A 24,235-nucleotide genomic window follows, 5' to 3' on the forward strand; every position below is an offset into this window, starting at 1 on the left:
GCTGTAAGAAACTCCCAAACTCTTAAAAGAGCGTACTATAGGGATACTGCCACATCAATGATCATAGCGGCACAATTCACAATAGCTAGACTGTAGAACCAACCTAGATGCCCTTCAATAGATGAATGGATAAAAAAAATGTGGCATCTATACACAATGGAGTACTACGCAGCAATAAAAAATGACAAAATCATAGAATTTGCAGGGAAATGGATGGCATTAGAGCAGATTATGCTAAGTGAAGCTAGCCAATCCTTAAAAAACAAATGCCAAATGTCTTTGATATAAAGAGAGCAACTAAGAACAGAACAGGGAGGAAGAGCATGAGGAAAAGATTAACATTAAACAAAGATGAGTGCGGGGAGAGAAAGGGAGAGAGAAGGAAAAGCATATGGAAATGGTAGGAGACCCTCAATGTTACACAAAATTACATAGAAGAGGATGTGAGGGGAAAGGGGGGGGAAACAAGGGAGAGAATTGAACAACAGCAGATGAGGTAGAGAGGGAAGATGGGAGAGGAGGGGAGGGGGGATAGTAGGGGATAGGAAAGGTAGCAGAATACAACAGTCACTAATATGGCATTATGTAAAAATGTGAGTGTGTAACCGATGTGATTCTGCAATTTGTATTTGGGGTAAAAATGGGAGATCATAACCCAATTGAGTCAAATGTATGAAAGATGATATGTCATGAGCTTTGTAATGTTTTGAACAACCAATAAAAAATATATTAAAAAAAGAAGATCATGTAGGAGAAAACCTACTGGTATGACAATGTATTTTAGATACATTTAAAAAGGCATGACTTATTCTTAATAAAAGGAGAAAACAAAACAAAACAAAAAAAAGAAACTCCCAAACTCTGTTTATATCCCTAGGTGGGGAAGAGCCACTGCCATGCTCTGAGCCTTGGCGGGTGGGAGGTCACAGCTTGGCATTCCTCTTTAGAATGGCCATTGACTTCACAGGGCCCTCCCTTTAGCTCCACCCAGTCGAGGTCTACATCATGAAATGGGCCTTGAAGATGAAGCACAGCATCACCCTCAGGTGCCTCCCAATACATGGGCAGTTTCTCAAAGCTCAGATCCAGAAGTTTCTAGCTCACTTGTGTCCCAATACCCAGTGTCCGATACTGAGCCCCTGGGGCTTTCTGATCGAGAGCAGGGAAGACAGCCAGCCAGAGCAGGAGACTGAGGTCGACTGGAGTAATTAATCCTAAAGGTTACCAGTGCCTGTCCTGCTGGGGAGCAGGAATCCAATTACCCACAGTGACAGCAGCTTATTCCCCTGGGACTCACTCAAACGCAGGGCAGCCGACAACCTGTCTGCTTGAAATCTCGTGACAAGCACCCTCCACTCACCCCCTCCACTTCCTCCAGTGCTAGCCCGGCACAGGCCCCAGCTGCCCAGGACCTTGCCCAGGCCATGGGCTGGGGAGCAAGGGAGTGAATGTGGAAGGCTGGACCAGGATAGTTTTGGAGGCCTCCTGGGACATCCCAACTCTCCTGCAGAACCAGAGACCAGAAGAACTGGTCATTATGCCAGTCTGAGCCAGACCTAAATGATATGTCCAAAGCAGGAGGGAAAGAGAAGCAACGAGAGACTCCAAATGAGTTTATCTGACCATTAAATAAATATGCAAAATTATGCAGATGTGGAAATGGGCATATAATTCTCAATTGCTGTGGCATCATCTGAAACAGACCTGTGGTTCTGGATAAGGGGCCACTGGGAGAGAATTCCGGCTCTTTCCTCCCCAAAGAATGTAGGACAGGTAGCAGGGCTGCTGGAGGGGGGTGCTATGCCAGATGACCCCTTTTCCACGTAGCCCTGACCCTCACCGAGATAGGCTCCTCCTTGTCCAAAACCTCCACCTGGACAAAAGTGAAAAGGAAGCCAAGCCTTCTGCATGGCTGTCACCAGGGAAAGGAATTCGACTTTTGTAATGCAAATTGGTTTCCTGGCTTGAAAGTACATGATTAAAATGATATGTTTCCATGTGGGAGCCAGACAGCAGATTTGGTATTAGAAAGCACCAGCTGCTGCTGACACAGAGGGGTGTCACAAGGTGCGTGGAAGACTAGGTAAAGAAGTACTTTCTGAGGTCTGGAGACCCTGGGACTTGCTAATCAGCGTGGACTGAAGGTGAGAATCTATAAACCTGAACACAACCTGGATGTAGGATAAAAAGACTGAGTACCCTTCTCTCCTTCCTGGGAAGAACTCAGTCCCAGATTGGTCATTTATTCAACATTTACTGAGTACCAACTCCAAGTACCAGGTGCTATGCTAGGTGCTTAGAAAATCGCAGTGAACCGATAGGTTGGCAGAGATTGGACTTACCTTTCTGTCTTTAAACAACTAAAAATAATCATATAAAGTATATTAAATACTTTCAAATATTGGACCAGAAACAGTATGGGACTGTGATTTCCGAGAGGCGAATCAAACAACTTCCCCCTCCTATCGTCTCCATCCATTTTCCAGGCTCAGCACAGGGAAGGGGAACCCGAAGAGACCCTAGAATTATTAGGGTCTCAGTCAAGGAGACTGAGGCAACTAGAATGTTCAGGGAAGAATCCCAGGAAGAGCTCTTGAGATCCGGAAGCCATCTCCTTACATCTTTGGCTGATTCACACACACAAGAAATGAAATTCCACGAAGTCAGAGGAAAAACCATTGAAAGCAACGGGCCACACAATTTCCAGAGCTCAAACAGGGCTGAGAAGTTCAAGTTCCCATGAGCCAGAGCAGACAAAACTCATATTAAGTTTTCAAAGCATCAGGTAGAGCTCAGAAAGCTGTCACCTGAGTCATAGGGCTAGGTTGGCCCTAAATGAAAAGTGGCTCCAGACTCTCAAGACTTTGAAAGGATCAAACTGATCCCAATGAACTGTGTGCCGGGCCAAAAGTCTAACATTCTTTAAAAGAATAAAAAGAGAAAGAAAGTTCAGCATCCAACAAAGTAAAATTTCACTAACAGTTAATGAAAAAAAAGTGTACAAAAAAAGAAGCGTCACCAATAACCAAGGGAAAAATCAGTCCAGAGAAAATGATTCAGGAATGTCAGAGATGATAGAATTAGCAAACAAGAATGTTAAAACTGGCCGGGCATGGTGGTGCACGCCTGTGATCCCAGAGCTCAGAGGCTGAGACGGGAGGATCGCAAGTTCAAAGCCAGCCTCAGCAAACAGCGAGGCCTTAAGCAGCTCAGTGAGACCCTGTCTCTAAATAAAATACAAAATAGGGCTGGGGATGTGGCTCAGTGGTCAAGTGCCCCTGAGTTCAATCCCCAGTACCCCCTGCCAAAAAGTTAAAACTACCGTAGCAAACATATCTGTATGCTCAAGACCTCAGAGGAAAACATGAACACGATGAGAATAGAAATGGAAGAGAGAAAAATGACCCAAATGAAACTTCCAGAAATGAAAAAAATATATAGTTAACTGAAATGAAAAATGGAACAAACAAGATTAATGGCAGATTCGACACATCAGAATAAAAGGTCAGTGAATTTGAAGAAACGTAGATAGAAAATATCCAAAATAAAGAAGCAAAAAGAGAAGAAAGATTGAAAATGAAAACACAACAAAACAAACATGAAGCAAACCATGCCAAGGCACATTGTAACCAAATTGCTGAAAACCAGTGATAAAGCAGTCAGTGGGAAAATGGCATTATAAATAAAGGAACAAAGGCAGGGTGGCAGACTTCTAGTCATAAATCATGCAAACCAGAGACGATAACAGCTTTAAAAGGAAAAGCGCTCAACCTAGAGTTCTATATCCAGCAAAAATAGCCTTCACAAATGAAAACAGAAGAAAGGCTTTTTTCAGATTAAAGTTGAGATAATTTGTCATCAGACCTGCCAATAAGAAATGTAAAAGGAAATTCTCCATAAAAATAAAAATTATGTTAGATAGAAATTTGGATCTGTACAAAGAAATGAACAATATGGAGAATAGTAAATGAAAGACACTTTTACTCATTTTTGAAATCTTTTAAAAGTATTGACTATTTTTATAGCCACAAAATTTTACCATATCGTGGAATTCACAAAATGTATTAATAAAGTAAAATGTACAACAACTATATTGCAAAGGGCAGGAGGAAGAAGGTAAGATATACAGTTATAAGTTTTTTACATTATATACAAAGTTGTGTATTATTATTTGAAGGTAGATTCTGAGGTTATTATGTGTATTGTAAATGTGCAGAACAACCACTAAAAATAAAACAGAGATACAGCTAATAAGTCAGCAATGGAGATAAAAAAGAATCATAAAAATAACATAAAATAATGCAGAGAAGAAAACAGAAACAAAGCACCTATGAGACAGAAAGTAAATAGCAAGATGGTAGATCTGTTAGGTGCAGAACAGGCTGAACTATGTTATCTGCAGGGCAGGCTGAACAAATGTTAGCTGCAAGATGGCCCACGCACTCAACCTCCTTCTGTCTGGTCCTTTATCACCTGTTTGTGTCAAAGCTGAACATTCAACCCCCACTCAAGGCTGAACACTCAACCCCCCTTTGTGCCAACAAGGCAGCTTGCAGACCAGAGACCCCATGAGATTTGGGCTATAAAAACTCCCTCCTGCTGGGCCCCTCTCTCTCTTGCTTTCTTGTTCTGTTGCTCTGTCTCTCTCTCTTGCTCTCTCTGTCTCCCTTGCACGCATGCTCTCTGCTCTCTCTCCTCTCTCTCTCTCTCTCCTTCTCTCTCTCTCTCTCTCTCTCTTTTCTCCTCTGCTGCACTGCTGCAAAAAGATCTCTTGGTCGCTCTGAGTGTTGTGGTCACTTTCCTTTCAAGATCTAAACGCAACCATATCAAAACTGCATTAAGTGTAAATGATCTAAAAGCTTTAATTAAAAAGCAGAGATTGTCATATTGGATTTTTAAAAACCAAGATCTAACTACACGTTGCCTATATGAAATACCCTTTAAAAATGAAGACACAGGTCCTTATGAATAAGTAAAAAGATGGTAAAAGATATATTTAACAAAACACTGATCAAAATAAAACAAGAGTGACTACATCAGACAGAGTAGACTTTGGAACCAGGAATATTACCAGGGATGAAGAGGGATATTTTATAATGATAAAGGGTTGACTTATTTAAGAGATGTAACAGCCCTAAATATATATGCACCTATTATTATTTTAAAAAATATTTTTATTAGTTTTTGGTGACCTTTATTTATTTATTTGTTTATATGTTGTGTTGAGAATCAAACCCAGGGCCTCACACATGCTAGGCAAGTGCTCTACCACTGAGCCACAGCCCCAGCCCATTTTTTTAAAAATGTTTATTTTTTAGTTGTAAATAGACAAAATATCTTTATTTTATTTATTTTTATGTGGTGCTGAGAATCCAACTCAGGGCCTCGCACATGCCACTGAGCCATAAACCACTCTACCACTGAGCCATAAACCCAGCCCCACCTATTATTTATAGAGCTTCAAAATACATAAAGCATAAACTAATAGGAATGAAAGAAGAAATATACAAAACCCAAACTATCATTGGAAACAAGCATTCTTCTCTTGGTAACTATAGAAAAAGTAGGCTGAAAATCAACAGAAGAGTAGTAAAAGACCTGAACGATCCTAACATCTGCCCTCACTTGACTGACATAATCATGACATTCTACTCAACAATCCAACAATCCACATAAATCTTCAGGTGCACATAAATCACAGACCAAGATAGACCATGTTCTAGGCTAGAAAACCAGTAATTTAATAGCATAATCATACAAAGCCTTTTTTCTTTTTTTAACCATGATGGAATTAACTAGAAATAAAATGCAAAAAGATATTTGGAAAGTCCTCAATTATTAGGAGTTTAAGTAATGCATTTCTAAGAAACTCATGAATTAAAGAAAGCATGAAGAAAATCTGAAAAAATATTTTGAACTGAAAAAATGAACACAACATACACAGCTCAGTTGTATGTAGTAGCGAACACAGCATTAAATATTTACAGTAGGCTCAAAGAAGGAAAGGTTCAAATCAATGGTCTAAACTTCTACCTTAAGAAACTAAGAAAGGGGAATTAAAACCAAAGTAAGCAGAATGGAAGAAATACTATAGATAAATGACATAGAAAACAGAAAATGAAACGAAAATTCAATAAAACCAAAACCTCTTAGAAAGGTGAGTAAAATTAAAAATTTGATCAACTGAAGACTTATCAAGACTATAAGGAGTCCCAGGCACACATCTGTCTGTAATCCCAGCAACTCAAAAGCTGAGGAATGAGGACCGCAGATTTGAAGCCAGCCTAAAACTTAGCAAGGCTCTAAGCAACCTAGCAAGACCCTGTCTCAAAAAAAGAAAAAAAAAATATATATATATATATATGGGCTGGGGATATAGCTCAGTGGTTAAGCACCCTCAGGTTCAATCCCTGGTACCAAAAAAAAAAAAATAAAAAGTCAAAACTCACAAATATGAGACATGAAAGACTGAACTTCACTATAGCTTCTATACACTTCTAAAATCAAAGACAATATTAAAAACAACTCCATGCCAATAAATTTTAAAAATTAGATGAAATGGAGAAATTCCTTGAAAGATATTACATACTAAACCATCGAAACTCATTCAAGAAGAAACAGATAACTGAAATAGCCTTATATCTATGAAATAAACTGCATTGCTTCTTGAAAACCTTCCGATGAGTAAAACTGAAGTTACAGATGGTTTCACTAATATATTCTACCAAACATTTAGGGAAGAAATAACACCAAGTCTATACAATGTAATCCACTATATCAACAGACTAAAAATGGAAGTTCATATGATGATCTCAAGAGATGTATAAACAGCTTTTAATGAAATAGGATACCTACTTGATTAAAAAACAACAACCACCTAACAAGAACCAAAGGACTATAGGCAAACTTTCTCAATGAGAAAAAAGCATCTATTAAAAACAGACCACTGACATTATACATAATGGAAAAAACCACTTCATTCAACATTGTATTGAACATCCAGTTAGTGCAATAAGACAAGAAAAAGAAATAAAAAGCATATGGATCGGAAATGTAGGAGGAACACTGCCTTTATTTGCAGACTCCCTGCTCATCTTCCAACTCCAAAGGAAGTAGCAATGATTACCTTACAAAGATAGAACTCCAAGTGTGTAGAATGCTTAGCACAGTTCAAGTGCTCAGCATAGTTCAAATGTTCATTCACTACTGTTATTGATTCAAATGATGACAAGAGAACTGAGGCCACGTAATGGGGGTCTAGCTTGGTGGGAGTAAAGGGTTGTGAGAAACATGTCTCTTTGCCTCTGAGGCAACTGGTGCTCACCGAGGTGTGGGAATGGAGCAGGGCCACTGTAGGATGGGAAAAAAATGAGCTCTCACATTTGTATTTCCCCTTACGAAGGTCTTTAGGTCTTTGGGAAAGGACAGGGCAGGTAGACAATATCCTGGTAGGTGACAATACAGGGTGCTTCCTGCTTTGGTAGGAGCATTTGAATTTTGGCAAATCTCAATAGGCATGTGAGGAGTCCTGTCCAGAACATGAATGGGCCTTGAATTCAGGATGGCCGTCTGGGACACTGGGAATAGGGCCCTTGGGATTTGCCTTCTTGCTTTTATACCAATGTCCTAGAACCTTCATATTTGGCAGAGTTTGCACAAATGAGGCTTCTAGAAAACGACCACATGAAATACTCAGATCCATCACAGTACCCAGCAAGTGCCCAGGAATATGTTCACTTAGAAACTCAAGCCTGACGGGAGGCCAGAGGAGACACCAAGTGGCTTAGATGTAGCGGAATGAACCTGCAAAAGAAAATCATTTTGTACAGTGTCAAGTGTCATACAAATGCTGGGACTGACCCTGGCAATCATCTGAGAGGACAACGAGGCCTAAAAAGGGAGACCTGAGAAAACTGTCATTTGGGTGGAGTGGAGGGGACATTTGGGAAGGAACTTGGAAACTTTTAGGAAAAGAGTTTGAAAAGTGTGTCAAAAGCCCAATGTCAGGAGTAGGGCTTCAGAGAGAAGACTGTGTCTCCAGCACCTCTCGAGGACTCACAGGTACTGCGCTAAGTGCTGGAGAGACAGAGAGAAAAGGTAGGTCTCCACCGCCAACCAGCTCACAGCCCTGTGGGCAGTGCCAGGCAGACAGACGGGCTGATGTTTTTGATGCACGGTGGCGAATGCTGGGTGATGGTAAGCCCACAGTGCTTGGGGGAGCACAGGGGAATTGGGGGAATGGCAGAGGGAAGCTAAGATCAGCAGAGAGCAGTGGTTAAAGGTTTTCATATGAAGCTGAGGGTCTGGACGAAGCCCAGATAAAAACCCATCGAAAACAATGTAATTTCCTTTTGTTGCTCCAAGGAACTAACAGGAAGTAGTTCCCAAGGCTGGAGGCGAGGAATGATGAACTGGGAAGTGGAGCTAGAGACCACGGAGCAGGTCGCTCTGAGCCATAGCGTTTTCCTGTGTATGGGTGATCCCCTTAAGATTTTGCTGCTTAAATGCTCTCTTGCACTTTAAATGTCTGTGTGGTGGGGGAGAGGCAACTGAGGAAGAGGGCAGGGGGCAGATATCCAGGAAACGGCAGAAGAGCTATGATAAAAATCACCCAAATTGCTCATTTGCAGAGCTGCATTAACCTCAGCATCGGAGCCCAGGGGATCATCTGACCACAAGGCCTCCTTCATTCATTGATTCTTTAGAATAATTTCGTGAGCACCTACTATGTGCCAGGCACTAGAGTACGTTAGGAAACCGATAGGCAAGGTCGTTGGTTCACATGCAGCTTACATTCTCATCCGTGGGCCAAAGAAAACTTTATGGCCAGGCACTATTCGAGGTGCAGGGAAATGTGGCAGTGAACATCTGCAATCTCAATGTTCCTTTCAGCACCTCTGGGAAATAATCATATTCCCAGCACCGGGAGACAGCCAACAAGAATACAAAATAAATGAATCAGATAAGTATAGATAATGATGGGTGCTGGGCACACAGTAAGTGAGAGGAATGGAACAAAACAGGTTGATGGTGGGCAACGGCAACTTGATACGATGCTCAGGGGAAAGCATCTCCAGGGAGGTGACATTCACCTGACACCTGGATGATGAAAAGAGGAAGCCTGAGAAGTCAGGGCAAGCAAAGCCACAGCTGGTGCCAAGGTCCTGAGGCAGGAATGAGACCGGCATGTTCAAGGAGTAGAAAACAGGCCAAAGGGGTTCAAGTCCTGAGGGTACAGGGACCCATTACGAGATGGGTTAGGAGGGGAGACGGGTCTCATTAGAGAAGGCCTGAGAGGACAGGGTAAAGAATTTGGCTTTTATTCTAAGTACCTTATTTAATCTCTGGATTAGTGGCCCTAATCCAGATTGGATGGTGTCCCTGAAGCAGGTTCAGCAAATCTACTCACATTATAAAATGCAAAATCTCACAATTTCATATTCTTCTCGTCAAATCCACGCTGGAGTCGTTTCCGCAATGGTCTCACCAAAGGATTAACCCAGCAAAAACTGGCACCGTCTCCCTCCTGGGGTGGCATTTTCTGGACAGTTAGGACTCAAATTGGTTTGAAATAGGTGCCACCTACTTGTCTGGGCTCTGGGCGGTGTGGGAACAAGTGGCACTGTCCTTGAAGGAGCCAGTGTGCACGGAGGGAGGATGGGGGTATCTCAAGGCCCCCATTAGGAAGCCAAGCCCCCTTTTCCTTAGGAACAGGGAGCGATGCCCGGGGCCACTGCACAGACACCCACCTGATGCCCTGGGGACTTTGAGGGCTGGGAGGAGCCCCACCTGAACCCTCCACCAGCTGCCAAAATGGACACTTCCACACCCGCCCACGTTCTGTCTGGGAAAGGTCACCCAGACCCTGGACTCGACCAGCAGGGGCAGCAACAAACCCCCTGGGAGGACAGGCCATGTGGCCGCGAAGGCCCTGTCTGCACGCGAGTCCTGACCCGGGCCAGGAGGGGTCATGTTCCCGCAGCCCGACCTCACACATTCCTTCAGCATCCCTGGGAAATCATCACACTCCCCGCACCCAAGGAACACAGTCAACAGATTCTGGTTTCCTAGAGACGCCAAAGGCTTCTAAAAATAGCCCGGCAATGACAAAGCAAATTGGCATATGGACTGCAAATAATTCCAGGACCAGCTTGCTTGGCAGTGCCTGAGCCTCCCGGTGCCGGCGCTCTCTCCTCTTCCCTCCCTGTTTCTGAAACAGTCTCTTGTGGCCGATCACCCCAGGCCACGCGTGAGCTGGAGGGGCAGTGGAGCCCCAGGGTGGGTCCTGCCCAGGGCTGGCACCTCCTGCCAGGCTGATGCCCCTCCAGCTCCTGCTGCTGCAGTCCCGCCTCCCTCCCATGCTCTCCGCCACTCCCAGGCAAGTCACCAGTGGCTCTGCACCTGCCCTGACACCTCCAAGCAAACAGCCCTGTCCCCTTTGGTGATGGGGCTGCCTGGACCTTCCCACCCTGGGCTCCTCGGGGGTCTGGGAGAGGACTCAGTCCATGACACACCTTGTTTTGACTCAGTCCCTCTCCTGGCCCCGGGAGGGAGACTCTGAGAGTAGCTTTCCTATTTCAGCTTCTCCATCGCCCGGGCCCTGCGAGCTGGGGGGTGCTGGCCATGTTGGATGGCATGCCCAGTGTGGCTTTCCAGGGGGGAAAGACAGGGGCCTGGCCCGGGAGAGGGGAGCCAGGCCAGCTACTGCGCTGGGTGAGCCTCACGGGAGTGTCATTTACTTCTCCATCAACCTTGATAATGACCCGGCAAAGCAGAGAGTCTCCTCTCTTCTCATCTTACTGTTCTTCTTACTATTAACTTTACAAACAAATGAAGGACAGGCGCTCAGAGGCGTTGAGTCATTTATGCAAGGTTACAGCTGAGGACAGTGGAGTGGGCTTTCTTTTCACCCCCCTCTGGCCTGAAGGCCCTCAGCCCCATCGCGAAGCGCAGCACCCACCTTGAGGGGTGAGGCCCAGCCGGCTACCAGCCCCCCCATATGAAGCTACAGGAGACTGTGTTGGGAGGCCCAATGACAGAGCTGGGAGCAGGATTAAGGGGCTGGAGGGATGCTGAGACACCTGGTAGGAGTGATGGCAGGGGACAGTGACCTAGGCCTGAAGACACAGGAGGGATCAGGGCGAGCTGGAGCCGATGGCTGCCTGGCAGGAGCACTGACCACACAGTGATGCCCAGAGCAGGGAGTGGCACGGGCACGGGGGGACCTGGTCTCTCTTCCAACCTGCCAGTGCCGCTGCTGAGCTCGAGTGGGGGCCAGGAGGGAAGGAAGTGCTGGGGATGCCACACCCAAGGCACAGAGTGGACCGGGAGGACACAGAGGGGAGAGAGTAACAGGATGACCAGTACCTACAAGACACAGGGTATGCAAACAGCTCGAAGCTGCCCGGATGCTCAGAGCTCATTAAGCCAGCGCCAAGACAAGGCAGGGAAATGCAGGCTAAAGGAAGTGCCCACGATGATTAGGGACGGGGAGAGGGACAAGCAGGGAAGTTGGGAAAGATGGGCTCTAGTATGGAGGGTCTCGGACAAAACCCTTAATTCTGTGGATCAGTTTTTGTGTTTGTTTTTGGTACCAGGGATTGAACTCAGGGGCCCTTAACCACTGAGCCACATCCTCAGCCCTTTTTTTTTTTTTTGTATTTTATTTAGAGACAGGGTCTTGCTGAGTTGCTGAGGGTCTCGCTAAGTTGCTGAGTTGTTGCTGGCTTTGAACTCACAATCCCCCTGCCTCAGCCTCCCTGAGCTCCTGGGATTACAGATGTGTGGCCACACGTGGCTGGTGAATCATTTTGAAATTATTATTTTAAAAACCATTTAACTGTAAAAATTGCCAATCTGTAGTCTATGCCTAGATTGCATTTTGCACACCCCTGTGCCCCCAGACCTAGCACAGTACTAGCACAGATATTTAGTGGCACGCCTTGGCTATGAATGAGTGGGGAGACCTTCTCTCATGTTGGCCTTCCCACTTGGTTCTGAGAACACACACACAGCTCATCAACCAGGTGAGGACCAGAGAGGCTTACCAATTAGTAGCTGTCATCATCCCAGGTAACACTTGCATCAACATGAGTCAGTGTCTCCATCTCCATTTTACAGGTGAGGAAACTGAGGAAGACAGAGCATGCTGGGCCTGACTCTCTTCCTGCATCAGCTTCTTTGGCCAGATCCAGTGTGGAAGGCACTGGCAGAAACCCGGGGGGCAGGAGGAAAAGGGAGGCCAGGGTGTATCGCGCGACCCTCTTTGCATGTTTGCTGTCTGCCTTTGGAACTCTGAGAGATGCTGACCTGAGGTGTCCCATCTCTTCCTCTCTGGGAGTAGTGACCTCTGCTAATCTCTGGTTACTGTCCCCACCTGCAATTTGTCTTCTGTTACCTCGTCAATTCTCTGCATTGATTCTCCGATGTCCCCCCTGTTTCTAATATTCAGAGTGGTCTCTGTTTCCCTAGTTTGAAGTTGAGCTTTGATACCACCATATGTAGAATGCTACCAGGTTCCCTGCAAGGGGTACATGGCACACAGTAAGAATTCAAGTCCAGGTCTCCAAATCAAGTGCTCCTAACCACTTTCATCTGCATCTTGAGTCAGAAATCATCTAGGTCCTAACTTCTCATTTTACTGAGGCTCAGAGTGAGTGAGTGACTTGCCTGAGGTCACAAAGCTAATTAACGGCAGAGGAAGAGATCCAGTACACAGGTCTCCAAAGTGTTCCCAGTGATCGTCTTCCTTTTGAGCACCACAGACTCCGATTTCTCCCAGGCCTTTGTCTTTCAGAAAGACTCCCTATTTATTCTCACAGCTAACTTTCCCTCGCTGCATTGGAAAGAGGCACCCTGGCCTCGCCTTCCCCAGAGCTTTAAGAAGATCAACAGGATAAATCAGGGCTCGGGGCTCCTGGGCACATCACGTGCATCAGCCTAAACGCGAGGCATCATGGCGGCGGTGCTAACAGAAAGGCTGAGGGGTGAGCCATGATTTAAAATGAAATTTAGATCCTGCCGTGGCCTCGGGGGTTCTCTTCTCCTCTGAGACGTTGCTGTCTCCAACTACTTGTGGCCTTGAAGCCCAGGAGTGCTTCCAGGCAGCCCTGATTTGTCCAAGATGAACAAAGAAGAGGTGACGCCATTGTGAACCCAGGGCCACGGGCAGCATCTTTGATTCATGAGCAGGCGGCGTTGGCCAGAGGAAAGGAAGGGAGACGTGAAGAGGAGCTGCCTGGGGCCTCCGCCTCCAACTCAAGGTAGAACTGAGATTTCCAGCCAGGTCCAGCTCGGCTAAGTGGATTTAGTCTGTGTACGAGGACAGCTGAGATGGCTCTGGTCTGGAGAGATTCTTCCTACCCACCAGACTGCTGCCCGCTAAGAGCACGGCTGAAATCCGCCAGCATGATCCCTGTGCTTTTATCCCTTCATTCTTACTAAGCGCACTTAAGTAATAAAAGTGAGTTCTTCTGAGTCAGAAAGTCTGGGTTCAGATCTTGGCTGTGTACGTTTGGGAGATACTTAACCTCTCTGTGCCTAAGTTTCCCCCGCTTTAAGCAGGAATAATAGCCACCCTGGTCTCCTAGATTGTCAGGCAACTCAATTAAATTAATACATGAAAGGTCTTGGAATAGTGCCTGGCCTATAGGAAGCATGCTGAGATCTTTCTAGACACACTTTGGCTCTGAAGTCAGATCTGAATCTGAAGTCTGTGTGTAGCACTTAGGAGCTGTGTGACGTCAGGCAAGTAATCTGACCTCTCTGAGCCACAGTTTTCTTCATCTAAAGAAGAGGAGTCCCTGTTCCATATGGTAGTTATGAGAATTCAATGAGATGGCAATATAAATGACCTAATAAATGTTTTTTGGAGTGTCTCCCTGTTTTGATAATGGCCCTGCCCTTAAGGATTCGGTCTGGGGAATAAAGTCAGGCATTCAGGGCTAAGGATCCCCGAGGGCTTTGGAGGAACATTGGCCCACCAACTACAAGGCCTGGTCCTATCCTGGCTCTGTCCTGATTAGCTGAATGACCGCTCACAAGACTGCCTGATTGGCAAGATGGAGGTTTGGAGTTCATGGTCTCTGAGGACCCTGACAGCTCAACCATCCGGAGTCAGGGGACGTTCTCCCAGACTCTCTGGCCCAGACCTCCTACTGAGCACCAATGTGATAGAGCGGAGTGGGCACAGCACCTCAGGACAGACCCGGCCTGCATCCTGGGTACATGGTGGCCTTGCACAGTGCGAAACACAGTAGGTTCTTCCCTGTCCGCTCCTCCTGCCCTCCGATCCCTCTGGGGGCTGAGGCCGGAAGGCTGAGAGGGCTCCCACTCTTCCTGCGCTCTATGCCTCCCCTTCCCACAGCAGCTTCCTTCTTTTCTCTGCCTGCTTCAGGCACCAGGCCTCTGGGGCTCCCGAGGCTCAGGGGCTCACCGACAGCCATGCCCCACCCGGATCTGTAGACAGGGATCCCACCTGGGCGGCACGGGGAGCGTGCGCTTGACCTCACTTGCATTTCCAGGGTTCTAATCTCTGGCGGTAGAACACCTGGCAACATCTTGGAAGTTTATTTCTGAACCCTCAGCTGAGGAGGCTGCCTATGTTTCTGTGGCGGTGAAAAACCCAGTAGGGTCCTGCTACCTCCTCCAGAGCTTGGAGCTCTTCCGTGGAGGGAGGGGCAGGTGACTTGGGACCTCAGTGCTGGGAGTTGGTAGGTAAACGATTCCTCCTCACCTTACTCCTCCCCCCAGCAGGCACAAGTGCTGCTCCAGTGCTCTAGGCAGAGGGACCTGGGGACAGGGTACCAGGTAACTGAGCCCTGGGCAGATGACATGGAGTGAGATCTCAAGCCACAGCTGAATTCACGAGCTGTCCCTCAAAACATGCCCACGGGCAAGGACCCACCAGCACAGCCGTCTCTGCACATGAGCACTCGCCAGCAGATGGCTGGTGTTGGCATGGGCCACAGAGGGCTGTGCCTCCTGCCTCCCTCCCACAGCCACCTGGCAAACACTTCCCCGGGCACCTTTGTGTCAGGCTCTGATGTGGGGCCGCAGAGGCAGAAGTGGAATAGCACAGGCCCCTCCCTGGGAGGAACCGGCAGCCTGGAAGGGAGGATTATGCATATATAAACAAATAATTACAGTGGTGTGCACTAAGTGCTACAAAAAGCAATAAACGCCATGCTCAGGGAGCAGGAGATGAGAGGGAACATTGGGCCCTGCAGAACACTCAGCTAAGAGAGGTGGAGACCTGGGCTCCATCAGGCCTGTGCAGAGCCTCCCAGATCACTCCCAGTCCACACTTGGGGCTCGGGAGTTCTTCCTTTGTGGAGGTTAATGTGTGGGGGAGGTCGATGCCACAGCTGGACGCTCTGGCCCTGGGAGATGCCAGAGGGCAGGGCAGGGCAGAGCCATCCCAACAGAGTGGCCAAAGACCTCTTGTGCTTAGAAAATGCTTCCCCACTGGGATTTTGTCAGCTTGGAGGGCCAGGGCGAAGGTAGCTCTGGTTGACCTTGGTTTGGGAGCAGCAGAGGTCGGGGGTGCTGCAGCTCTGGGCTGTTTCAGGACAAGGAGGACTTAAGACATCAAAGCCTGACAGGACTTCCCTCCAGACCAGGCTCCCCTGCATCTGAGTCTTTAATTTCTCTGGAGGGGACAACATACTGCTTGTGGGTCTGACCGTGAGAGGGACAGAGCATCTTCCTTTTTGACTGCTGTCTCCTCCCAGGGAGGTGAGCCAGACCTGCAAGCATATCCGTTCTGCAAGGGGACACTTCTGAGACAGGGATCCATGCAGCCAGGCCAAGCATCTTGAAGTGAAGACCGTTACTGCTCTTGTCTCCACATCTTGGCCATCCCCCATGTCCAGGGACCAGCCCCCTGAGGTTCAGGTGATGCTTTGGACCTCACCTCAAATCCCCCTTGACCTCTGTGGTCAGCTGCCTAGCAGGGAACTAGGCAGGCAAGGAAGGGGCTGGCCAGCCCCATCCTACTCTTGGGGATGCCCATGCCCCTATGGCTGGCCTGGGCTGTGCGGGCTCTCGGTGTCCCCAGAGCGGGTCCCCATGCCGCGTCATGTCCTATGAGATGGGCTAGGCAAGAACAGTGGCAAACAGGGTCTCTGCCCTAGCACTTTGACAAGTGTCTTTGGGGGATGAGGTCATCTCTGAGCCAGGCAGCTGAGTCATGTTCTGGTATGGAGAGGGAGCTGTCCACCGGGGCAGGGGCTGGACCCAGCTCTGGAAGTCCCAGTGGAGCCATGCTTTCCCTCCTGGCTGCTGTTCAGCCCTCCTGTAGCTGGCCAGTGGGTGAGGGCACCAGAGAGAGGGGCTAGCTGCAGACCACCCTTCGTGGTAACAGCAGCAGACATACAGTACCCATGTAGCACCAGGTAGCGTGCTCAGCCCTGCACACGGGCTAGTTCATTTCATCTCCACAGTGCCATTATGATGCCCACCGGACAGGCAGGCACTGAATGATAATGAGAGGTCACCGTCATCTTGCTCAGGGTCACTCAGCTAGTACACATGGAGGTTGAGGGGGAGGGCACAGGATTGAAACCCCAGAATGTGAACCCAGAGGCTGAGCACCTACCAACCACACTACTCCCTTGAATTCCTCATTTAACCCTGAAAGCAGCACAGTGCCTTATAAATAGCAGTTTTAGTGGTGAATGGGGCAAGTTCCCACAGTCTGACCTCGGTGGACCTGAAGGCTAAGGGTGTGACGATGGAACGTCACACTCTCCCTGGGCCTCAGCTTCTGCACATCTGTGAAATGGGATGGAAAGACTGGCCTTAAAGGAGGCCGCAACACAGTGTATTTAGCACAGTGTCCTTCACTGATAAACATTCCCCAAATATTAATGATTATCATTGACCCTACACAGGGAACTGGCCAAATCTTGATTCCTAGTTGTGTGACCTAATGTGGGCCATTTTGCACTTCTGTTTTTCCATCTGTGAAACAATGGGAATGTAGCCTAACACATGCCCTGAGCGAACCCAGGTGACGGGGCGAAGGTGGCTTCTAGCTGGTCTGGGTTTAAAGTGGTAAGCTAATAAGCATATGGCACACTTACTTGTAGTTGTATAAAGATCATGAGCTTCTAGGTCTTTCTTGGGCCTTTTGGTCCTTCTCCCCACCCCTCTGTTGGCTCTCGTCGTTTTTCTCCAGAGCCCTCACCACCGACTCCCGTAATGCACATCTTACTTATGCTTATTAACCGTCTCTCTAACTATATCATAAGCTCCAAGAAGGCGGTACCTTGTCTGTCTTAGTCACCTTTAAATCCCTAGGACAGGGTCTGGCACACGAGGTGCCAAGTAAACCTAAATGTGGGCTGAGTGAATGAATGAAGGAAAGGCCTCAGACCTCCCTCTCGCACTTCTCACCACGGGCTCCTCCATCTGCCTTCTGCCACTGTCCCCCGTCTCCCGTTTCATCTGCTATTAAGTTGCAGAAGAACAATATGATTAGGTTTCACAAGACCAGATGTTTACAGAAAAGGCCACAACAGTGGCTCATCGATGACTTTATTGAGCGCGGATGGGGTACCCTGCACCGGGCCACGGACTTCACATGCATTAACTATATTAACTCAACTGGTCCTCATCACAAGCTGATTGTTTTCCAGTTCACAGGGCAGAAAACTGAGGCAGGAAATTCAGCCCAAGCGGTCCAGTTCCAGAGCCCGCACTTCCAACCACATGGTTCTGCAGCCCCCCAAACGCTGGTGATGCTTCCCACCAGCTTTTCTTCCCCCTTCAACTCTATCTTCCCACTGCCTTCACCTGTTTGTCCCCCACCCCAGCCATTCCCATTCACCCTACGCATTCACTCGACACGCACAGTTGAGGGTCTTCAATGTGCCAGGCACCGTGTTAGGCACTGACTGTCCTAACTGGAAGGACTCCCTTCTGGCCACAGCCCAGGGTTCGAGGATGGCCCAAGTGGATTGTCAGGCCATAGTGTTGAACCTGGGATAGGGTGGCTATGGGGCCTGGCCCCAGTGTCACTTGGAAAAGGGACCACAACCGTCCTGTACAGAATAAAGGATGGACTTTCAGCCACATTTGATTGGGCATCTTTCCCGCGACTCTGTCCTCTTCCCCAGGCCTGGTGTTCTCCTTCCTCTTCGCTGATCACAGAAATGCCTTCTTTGCCTAATTATTACATATACTAATTATTTTCATTTACATGCCTAGCTTACCATTAATGCCTAATTATTGTGCGGCTCTGAAACAATTATGCATACCATTAAGGATGTATCAGGGTAACTGTGCAGTGAATTTTACTTAACTTCTATACCAAATGATTCGTGTGTGATTCATCTCCACATCTGTGGTTCCCATGGTATAACAGCTCCCATGCCTGAGCTGGGTGGGGGGGGGATATTGGGGGTCCCACTGCTCCTGCTCTGTGATGGTGCTTAAGAACAATAACAAGAGTAGTCATAGCAGAAACAGTGATAGGCATAGCTACAGTTTATTGAGCAAATAGTATGTGCCTGACATGGCTATTTAGCTATATTATGTGCTTTGGACTTCATGACCACCTTATCATTAGAGATGAGGCTTATGAGGCTCAGCGATTAATACATCCAAAGTCACTCCGCTGGGAACTGGCAGGCCTGGGGTTCAAATCTAGGTGTTTGAGTCCCTTGACATCTTTGCTGCCTCACAGGTGCCTGTCCCATGGGAGAGCACCAGGTAAGCCCTGGGAGGCCTCCCATCTACTCCTGAGGCTGGGGCAGACCCGCAGGAAGTCCGTCTTGCTCCAGCGCTCCAGGGGGGAGCTGCCTGGGGACAGGAGCACAGTCTCTGGCTTCCTGCTCCTCTCTTTGGTCAACACAGATGGTGGCGCGCCTGTGCGGCTCGTCGGCCTGGTTGGGAACAGCACTCTGCTCTAGTTCCTGAGCTCTGGCCTGCTTTAGGAAGCCCGCATCTCCCTTCATCCTGCAGCCTCCTTCTCTTGAGAGGCAGCAGCCCTGAGCACCCACCGTGGGCAGGCTGTGAGGCCGAGCACCTTGTATCTGTTTTCCCTTGCCTCTTCCTGACACCTCTGTGCGGCAGCAACAACCATTTCCCCCCATTTTCCAGCCAAGGACGCTGAGGCCCAGAGCAGTTAAACGAGGTCCAAAGTCACATCTGGTGACATCAGAGTGCGATCCAGGGCTAAGTGTACCTGCTTCTGGAGCCTTGTCTGTCAGCCTCGTCTCTCAGCATGATGGTTCCTGCTGTCACCTGTTGGCCAGGTTGGCCTCGGATTTCTTTGTTACGCAGCCCAAATCAAGTATCCCAAAGTTTTGAACCCAGAGGTTCAAACTGACTCCAGAGCTGACTTTCTTTCTATTCCAAAGCTTTGGGCATTGCCAACAATGTGGACACTGCAGGGACCAGGCCAGGTTCGAAGGGACCTTTCTGGAAGATACCCACAGGTTCTCTTTCTGGAAGATACCCACAGGTTCTCTGCTGCTGGTACCAGGAGATGCAGCTCCCTAGACCAGAAGTTGCCTGCTCTCCTCGCCTATTGTTAGACTCAGCAACAGGCGGGGAAGAACAAGACAATGGTGCTTCAATTAGAGCTGGGGCTGTTCCCAGTCATAAACAGCACTCTCCGCTCAGGCCTTCTGAGCTCTGAGCTGGGCCTGCCTTGGGGCCCTTCCGGCTTCCTGCCACCGGTTACCCAGGCTTTCCAAGGCTCTCCCGGCCTCAGGGATCAGGGAGGACCAGCAAGAAGGAGCATCCCCCACCCCATGGAGGTTGCAGGGGACACACAGGAGGAGGCAGGGCAGGGTCCCCATAACCCTGGAGGCCTGTTGGCTCCCCCTGCCCAAGCCTGGCTGTGGACCATGGTGCTCCCACCCCAGGTGCAGGAGGGTTATCACTGCCATCCACTTTTGGAAACCCCTCCCCCAAAATGGGCATGCTCCCCTCTTTCTGAGTCACCAAGAGCAGGGTGGGGAAATGTGACCGGCAGCCAGGGTCCTGTGTTGTTGACTCCGTTAAGGTGAAAAGGCCAGGGTCACTTCTTTTCAAGTGGGCAGAGGGAGAGGACCGGGGGTGGACTTCCCGGGATGAAGTGTGAATAGGGGAGCTTATGCTCATTTCTCCATCTCCTTTTTCTATTTCCCTCTCTCCCTCCCTTCCCTCCTTTTTTCCCCCTCATTCCTTCATCCACGAAGCAGTCTGTGAGTCCTTACTAGAAGTTGGGTGCCAAAGACACAGAGACAAATGATATCACTGCTATTGGGTTCAACGGCAGTTCGCCAGAGTGAGTGAGTGGGTGAGTCAGAAACGACCTTGGTGACATATGGTGGCCTCCAAGACCCCTTGTGACCTGGACCTTCTCTGCTTTCTGACCTCACCTCCACCACAGTCCTCAGACATCCCAGGCCGGCTCCTCCTCCCTCGCTGCTCACCTCTCAAAGGGGCCTTCCCTTCCCCTCCCCTCCCTTCCCCTCCCCTCCCTTCCCACTGCCCAATAAAGCCCGCCATGCCCCGGTGGCTCTCCACCTCTGTCCAGTTTTCTTTTCATAACACTTACTACCCTGATATTTTTCTCACTTACAGACCTCTGGGTTATCAACCCCCACTAGGGTATAAGTTCCCTGTGGGCGGAGAACTTGTTCTATTGTGCTCACTGTGAAATCACTAAATGATCAGCATAGTACCTGTCACACGGGAGTTCAACAATACCTGTAAAGTGAATGGATGGCACAGAGGGAGAGGGGCCAGCAGGCATGAGAAGAGGAACAGGCGCCTGAACAAGGCTTACCTGCTCCCTGGGAAGCTCAACCTCTGGGAGCCCCAGCCGGCAGGCTCCCCTGTTCATCAAGATCTCCAAGAGGACCCCTCTCCAAGTCCCTCCTCGCTTGTGCACAAGGAGCACAAAACACAGTCCTTGCCTACTGTTCTGCCCCAGGGGAGAGGAGCAGTCATGAAATTCAACCAAGGCAGGGGCCCTGGCCGTGGAAGCCACTCCCCTGGGGCTTCAGAAGGCACCCTGCAATTGTTTGGAGACAATATCTACCACCCCAGCTGCCTGTAAGATTAGGTTTTCCCTCTGGTCACTCTGGGACAGTCCCCTCTAGCCCCACCTCCCATCCCTGCCTTTCAGTGTTGGGAAGGAAAAGGCCACACAGCCGGGGGACCAGGGAGGAAATCTCTGCTGTGCAGACATGACACATGAGAGAGGTAACAAGCCTGTGATGGCATCAGGGGTAATAGACCTGCCTGCAAACTTGGAATCCAAATGGCTCTGGCAGCTGCATTAAAATCTAAACAGTCTTTCCTGTGGATTTTTCTGATTAATGCAAATTTGTTTTGCTTTGCAAATTGAAAATCAGCTGCAAGCACCTGGTGTAATAATTCCAGCAGGAAGCTGAGACCCCTGAGGGGAAACCAGGCATCCTCACACCATCCCCGGATCCCCCACTGTGCCACCTTGCGGGCCCGGGCAGCCAGGCCACTGCCTCGGTCCTCAGCTGGGTCCCTCACCTCTCTGTAAACTGCTCTCCATGTCGCACCATGGGCTGACAGCACCCAAGTGGCTCCCACAGGGGTCCCAGTCTTTCTTCCTCCTCAATGGAAGGTGACAGGTATAATCAGGGAAGTCACTCAAGCCCTTCGTAAGAAGCCCACCTTGGCGCTTCCAGCGGGGAGGGGGGGCAGGAATGTCATTATCATTAGTGGCACTACAGAATCGCACTGCTTCTTCTCTCAGAGAACTGACACATCTCTTGGGAGGCGCAGCTCCTGGTGGAAATCCGGGCCTTTCCACAGTGTTTGTCCCAACAGCCTCTGCTTCCCTCTGAACAAGTGCCTTTTCCCACAGCACCAGGGAAAGTAGGGTGACTTGGGGATGCTTCAGGGATCTCATAACTGCCAATCCCATTCTGTGTCTGCCTACCTGTCATAGCGGAGCTGGGAGCCGGGAGCTGAGGCAGGAACACCTTGGCTGCCTGCCCTTCCCCCCACCCAGCAGATACGCATCGTTCATTCAGCTCCAAGATAAGTCGGGAGGGACAGCAGTTATGAACGGCCCGGGTTGTGCTCCCCCTTCCTCTGCTACGCAATTTGAAGTCAGGAGACAGAGAAACGCTCTGGAAATCCAAATTAAAATGTATTCCTGCAGCAATCCCGCACCCAATTAAAGTAACCCAGAGCCTATTGTCCTTTTGCTAAATTTAGAAAATGCTCAGGTGTGTCTGATCCGACTCTGCAAAGATATTTTTAATACAGATTTAATCATATTTTGGGTTAGGAGAAGAAGCTAATTAGGCAGGCAGATTTAGAAAGGCTGCTGGAATGCGGGACAAAGAGAGGTGATTTGATGCAATTCACTGTTTGGGGCTTTTTTTTTTTTTTTTTTTTGAGCATTAAGTTGTGTCAGGACTGGGCTTTAGCCTCACAGCAAACTGACTTGAAAACAGAAGTGAAGGTAAACAAGGAAGTCTCCCCATGATAGTAGTCAGTGAATCCTGGGGCTGGAGGGGACCCTAAGAAGGGTCTTACCCATCTCCTGCCTCTCAGAGGACCCTCACTTTAATGTGACACCAAACTGGAGCTCTTAATTCAGAGCATGGGAAGTGTTCGCTCAGGCTCTCTGCAAGAAGCCATGACCTGCGGCTCAATGAATGCTGGCTGGCTGGATAATTGGATCAATGACTGAGCCAATGAATCAAGAAACCAGCCCCCACCTAAACAGGTGAACGCTCTGGCTCCTGCCCGCCTTGTCCCTGGACACTTGCCCGCCCAGGGTCCCCTGGTGCTAGATGAGATCTAACCCCTACCCCCTTTGCGCCCAGATGTTAACAGAAAACAGGAGTCCTGGCTTAACTCTGTGCTGAATGGTCGTGGAACTGAATAAACAGCTTCAAAGCCCCTCTGAGCCTCAGTTTCTCAGCGTGGCCTGCTGGGAATGAAGCCGGAATCAGACAGGCAGTCAGTGGAGATAGGTAAATCAAGTCGGGTTGGATCCAGGAGGCCAATTTGAGTCTGGGAAGTTGGCGACAGTCCCCTGAGGGAGTGAAATGCCTTCAGAGCCCTTCCTCCACCCTTATCAAGATAACCTGCCGGGCTCCAACCAGTGGCTGGTCCCAGGAATTGTCCCTCCCTATAAGTGGTATAAAAGTTGTTGATTAATGTGTCCTGGGCTGCTCCATCTGGCCTTTCCCCTGTCCATCTACTCCTTATCTTTTGGGCATCCCACCTAGGCATCCCACAGAGGCAGGAAGGAGAGAGATAAGGGGAATAGAGCAGGAGACAAAGGAAGCCTAGGACATATAAACAAGGCACAACTACGGCCCCTTCTTCCTCCAGGGAGAAGTCTATGTAACCCCTTTTAAAATAAACCCGGCTTTATCTGCTTGCTTCTCTAATGTTAGACTTCAACCTCTGGGGAAGCAAGACTGGTCACCGGTAACTATCAGGAACACCAGGAGGTCAAGCCACGGCAGCACACGCCCAGGTAGCTCAGTGAGATGGGTTCCGTTGTTTGGAACTACTGTGCGAGTGCTCTGGGGGTCTCCATCCAGCACCCCTGGGCTGTGTGATGAAGGAATCTGAGCCCGTGAACAGGCAGTTAAGTTAAAACAAAGTGAAAAAAAAAAAGTATCTGCAGTATGTAACCCCTTTTGTGAGAAACGGGGGTGTAAGAAAGCACACAGGTAACTTGCTCGTGTGTGGAGAACTTCCCCCCCCTTTAAGAAAGAAAAGCTCTGCAGAGTTCGCCCTGAGCCTTTCTTGTTCTCAAGGAATGACTCCCATAGAAAGGAGAGCTCATTATTTTCCCAGGGTAGTGGCTGAACGTAAAGATTCTGGAGTCTGGCTTCCCATCCCAGCTACGCCATTTACAGGCTGTGTGACTTTGAACAACACTCAGCCTCTCTGGGCTTTAGTTTCTTCATTTGTAAAATGAAGTAAAACAGTAACTACCTCCTACAGTTATTGTATATGTTAGTACAAAACCAGGGCTGTAAGCCCCTCAGGGCAGGCAGCACCTGGCACGCAGTTAAATGCTTCCTATTGTTATTTGGGGGTTGGATGGTTAGGGGCAGGTGCACTTACTCCTTTACTGCCCCATGGGATTAAAGTGCCTTTCTTCCCCCAGGGTCTCCCTAAAGCATTGGGAATAGGATTTTCCAGTGTCAGGCTCAATCTAGTGACATGAACCTCTGAGCTCCAAATGCCCCTGCTCAGGGACTGTATGGGCTTCCTGTTGCTGCTA

The 24,235-nt window shown here is 48.7% G+C and overlaps 1 protein-coding gene and 1 long non-coding RNA gene across 4 annotated transcripts in view; one reads left to right on the top strand and one right to left on the bottom strand.

Annotated features, from left to right (window-relative positions):
* Kcnd3 (potassium voltage-gated channel subfamily D member 3) overlaps nt 1-24,235 on the bottom strand; it is a 209,177-nt gene that overhangs the window by 130,230 nt on the left and 54,712 nt on the right. The window lies entirely within an intron of this gene.
* LOC144368250 (uncharacterized) overlaps nt 12,601-24,235 on the top strand; it is a 41,467-nt gene continuing 29,832 nt past the window's right edge. The window contains exon 1 of the long non-coding RNA XR_013428049.1: nt 12,601-13,262. This is a non-coding gene — a long non-coding RNA (uncharacterized LOC144368250). The remainder of the gene's footprint in view (nt 13,263-24,235) is intronic.

This window comes from Ictidomys tridecemlineatus, chromosome 11 (genome assembly GCF_052094955.1).
Source record: "Ictidomys tridecemlineatus isolate mIctTri1 chromosome 11, mIctTri1.hap1, whole genome shotgun sequence".
In the NCBI taxonomy this organism is placed as follows: Eukaryota; Metazoa; Chordata; class Mammalia; order Rodentia; family Sciuridae; genus Ictidomys; species Ictidomys tridecemlineatus.